The sequence below is a fragment of the Amblyomma maculatum genome, chromosome 4 (genome assembly GCF_055883805.1).
Source record: "Amblyomma maculatum isolate TAMU_Amacu chromosome 4, ASM5588380v1, whole genome shotgun sequence".
Classification (NCBI taxonomy): domain Eukaryota; kingdom Metazoa; phylum Arthropoda; class Arachnida; order Ixodida; family Ixodidae; genus Amblyomma; species Amblyomma maculatum.
In genome coordinates this window covers 52,686,079-52,690,488 of record NC_139347.1, presented here as the reverse complement: position 1 = coordinate 52,690,488, position 4,410 = coordinate 52,686,079, and positions in this window count along the sequence as shown.

Genomic DNA, 4,410 nt, shown 5'->3' with positions numbered 1-4,410 from the left:
AGCACAGTAGTTCCACACGCATAAGTTGTCACTGCACATACGCCGACACAGTGGCAGAGAAGAGCTCTCTACGTTCATATGCCGACAAAAACGCGTAAAGCCTCTGAATTGGCACTGCTTCCAAACAGTACAAAAATGGAGAAATCAGGAAATTGAGGAAACGTAATGCCGGTTATCTGGTCTTCACAGAGAGTAGGTGCTTCCGCCACGTAATGAAGGGGGAAGAGACATGACAGGCGGTAGGGGGGTAATGTATGTTGTAAGAAGGATACACGAATGTCTACTAAATGAGTATATATAGACACCAAAGTTTTGTGCCATTTTTCTTCTTGTTAATGATGCGTAAGACATTCCTGTATATGGATCACCGAGTTGGTTTCGCCTGAAACTGCTAAATAATTAATAATTTGATTTTTCTTTCCACATCAATTTCGGCTTCAGCAGCCGAGAGATGGGTGTGACGTCACAATAAAGTCTAGGTCGCGCGGCATGAAAGAGTAGCAATATATTCGCTAACTGTTCACTTGTTCAGATTCTTGTTCTTGAAGCAGGATGGCTTTGGCTTCGTAGGGAATTCGAGTGACAAAGGAACGATTATATTACTGTTTTTTCTTCACCCCTCACGTTACTTGGACTCTGACGTCAAAGCCATTGCTCGACTGTTGAAATCGGAACCGAAACAGTTGAGAAAAGGAATTCTGGTGTAATTTATTCAGCGTTCGTACCCGAATGTCAAGTGCCGATCCATGTATAATAATGTCTTACGCACCATTACAAAGCATAAAACACAAACCTAAAAGTTTGGTGCCTATAGACCGTTTTCGCGGCGAGGGAGAGGAAAATAGCCTCGAACAGCTCGTGCCGCGCTGCTCCTCCTCTCTGGTATGTGGGGACGCGGTGATAGTAGCGGGGCCGCGAGGGAATTCTACGTAAAAGGCGCACGCGATGCGCAAAGTGCCTTGAATATCCGAAAAGTGTGTAAACTGGTTAGCTGATACGAGCGATGCGCTATTTTATAGCATTTTTTATATTTTCTACGCATTTTACATATCCATCCCTGTTCTTTCTTCTTTTCGCGCCTTTTTTTCCTTCCTTTTCCTGATCCTTTCATTTCCGCCGGTCCGCAGTTTAGCTGCTAAGAGGTTCCGCGGCTAGTAAAATGTTTCTCTTTATTCTGTGGTTCGACTTCACAAAAGAATAAAAACAGAAGATAAAAGATTAACAGCGATAGCATGCGCCTGTATCGCCTGCTCCAGTTGCAACTCTTTCAACTGGGCGAAGACGAGGAGCCTCTGAATTTCAAACCCCAACAGAAAGTGATTCGCCTTGGCAGCCTTTCGTGGGAGTTCTAAAAACTGTGCTTGTAGAGAAGGGACAGGAAAAATGGAATACCAATGCAATAACGGCAGCCTGTGGGCAACAGGCGGATGATATTCTTTGCGGCAAATATTTACAAGATGCCGCCTGGGAAAGAAACTATTTCGATGCATTCAGCTGAGGTTTGTGAAAGTATGAAGGAACATGCCCTGCTTGAAGACAACGATGCCTAATAAATTGGTTGTGAACTTATTATTTAGTGAAACAGAGCTAGAATGATTTTTTTTTTTTAAACACACAGCTCGTAACCGTTTGCTGCCGGTAATAATTGGGAATATGGTCATGGAAAAAGCAGCGATTTCTTGAAGTAAGCAAATCTTACGACGATAAATTTGCTATATATTTGTTGATAAAAGCAACTTTCAGGAGCATAAATTTTGGTCATTTCTGACTGAATGGCTTGGCTGCTGCTGAAAACTTTTTTTTTCTTTTAGTTAGGTGCTTTCAGAAAGCAAAAATTAGCATACAAACGCTGCGAAATGACGATGTGCGATACTCTTCGCCTGTTCCGCGGATGGGGCCGCACATACCATCATGGCGGTTCTCACCTTGGCAGCTAGATGGCGCCACAGACAGCGCCGCACCTAAAGACCCTCAATAATTGAGGGGCTTTACGCCGCGCCGGCTAGGACAGTGACGGTATCCAAAGAGCGTCTGCGGCAGTGGTGGTGGACGACTTTATAATCCAGCCCCAAAAATGCTGAGGTTGACAGTATGGACCGCAACTAGGATGTCCCATAGAGCACGCTGTGGCCTGTGCCGCCAGTCTAATATTCCCCCCCCCCCCCCCCCCCCCGACTTAGTGCCCAGCCGGTCAAAGAGGTAAAATTTGGGGCTTCCAAGGGAGAATAGAAGAGGAGGGATGGGCTCAGTGACTTCCCGACATTCGTTATAACTGCTGCATGCCGAAGTGCAACCCTGAGCGAACGGTCAGGAAGCTCCTGAGAGGAATGGCGCTGAAAAAGGAAAAATGAAATAATGAGCGGCGATTGAGTCTTCCGAATTAATTAACCTACTAGGATTTGCTGTCGAGAGACTCTTCAGGATGGAATGTCGCGTGTCATTCCCTTTAAATGGTTGTGTGACATGGGCCCGGCGAATGTGTTCATATTGAGAAACCGCTTCTCCTGGCAAACCTCCAGGAAAGCCGCGCCCATACAGAAAGAGACGTCACGGGTAACAAGCATCTGACCGTGAGTGGCGAATGTTGCAAGTATTTACTTCACCATAGCATGTCTGTGGAGGTTAATTCATCTTCTTTTCTTTTCTTTTTTTTTTTTTTTTTTGCAAATCTGGTGCGCCTGATTTTTAGAACGGACTAGTTAGTGGCGTTTCCGCATTACCTCATGCTTCGCAGAGCCCATTCGAGGGCTGATATGATAAAGTGCGCGAGAATCCTTGCTACATCAGAAGCCCAATGGTGTCGTCTTCGCTGCCTCCGGAGGACTTCAGCTATTCACCAGTGCATTAGCTTTCGTCGTCGGCACCTTGCTGACGAGAAATCAAAGCACATCACCCACTCAGCCTCCTCCGTCTCGCTTTGTCTGCGGCGCAATGTGCGCTTCTCATCGCGGAAGTGGAGAATTGCGATCACTGCGATAGAGATCAGCGACCGACTGGACCTTCCGCGATAGAAGTGGTGACGTGTGTAGAGAGCAGCGGTGTGATGAGTTCGCACTGATCTTTTGAAAGCCGGCTGTTGTCCTATCCTGACTATGGCACGGCCAGCCACGATTGGTTGGGTGTAAACCAATTAGGGGCCGCGGTGCAGATCGCGATTCCCCGCTGCTGGTGGGAGTCGCGAAAGGGGAGGTGAGGTGAGGTGGTTGGTGTCGGTGGTAGAGGGAGGTTATACAGAAGGCTGTTGCTGGATACAGCTCCATGCGTGTGCTTGTGCGTGTGTGTGCGCGCGTGGGTGAGCGGTCCGAGAGAACCAAGTCGTTCATCCACAATTCATGGTCGAAGCGTTCGGTATAGGGAGCTCGAGGAGCCATGGTCGTCATCGCGGTCTCCGGCCGGCGTTGGCCGAGGCGCCTGTGCTCCCCTTTTTGGCGCTTGTAAACGGCCGCTATCGTAAAAACGCCGCCGCGGCCGCTGCTGCGGGAAGCAGAGCCAGCGCGAGCGGAGGAGCCAAGAGCAAGGCTGGGCCGCGCCTTCTCCGCAAGCTTCCGCAGGAGCGCCGGCGGTCGGCAGCGCCTCGGAATTATTGATGAAAGAGCTAGACGGGTAGATTCATTTCAGGGAGCCCCCAAATGTTCGTGGCCGCGGTCGTAACGGGGGGCGTCATTTTTCTTAATGCCGCGGAATGGTTTTCTGGGACACATCGACCGACGCCCGCTTTCGGCCAACTCTCCAGCAGAGTTGGCGCCGTGGAGCTGAACGCTGCCAAGAACGCGCTGGCCAGCGTGTTCCGTTCTGCGCGGATGCACTCGCGCGTCTTTTGAGTATAAAACTGTTTGCTTTTATAGCTTATCCTCCAGGCGGCCGCCGCCACCTGCCAGGAGAAACACCGCGTGCGGAGTCCCGAAACGCCGCTGCGGGGTCCCGATGACCACACTAGTACGAGTCGGGCCCTTGGCTGCGGGTCGACCTCTGGGGGCCACGGGGACTATACTGAGGTGGCCGCGGTGTGCTAACACGCGTTTTCTATAATTCAGAGAACGGTGTCTGATATGATCCCAACACGCTCGCCACCCTAGCGCATTTCGTGCTCTCGCGCACACCCGCATTTCATGGCACGCCGGAGTGGGCATCGATGAAAAGGAATAGGCCTGTGCGCGCTGAACGGCCGGCGCTCGTTTACCTTTTTACTGCGCTTTTCTCCTTCTCAGGGCCGGACGGAAAACGCTCTCGCGAATGAAGTGATGCGTTCTGCGATAGGTCGAAAGATCAAATGGCGACTGCCGCTTCCCCTCGCCTTTCTGTGCTCGCGATCGAGTGGAAAAGATGGAAGATCTGAACCGTCGCGTTTTTGATAGACTGTGCCTAAAGGACCTGATATTCATCGCGGCGAACGCCGCTCTGGTGTGAGAC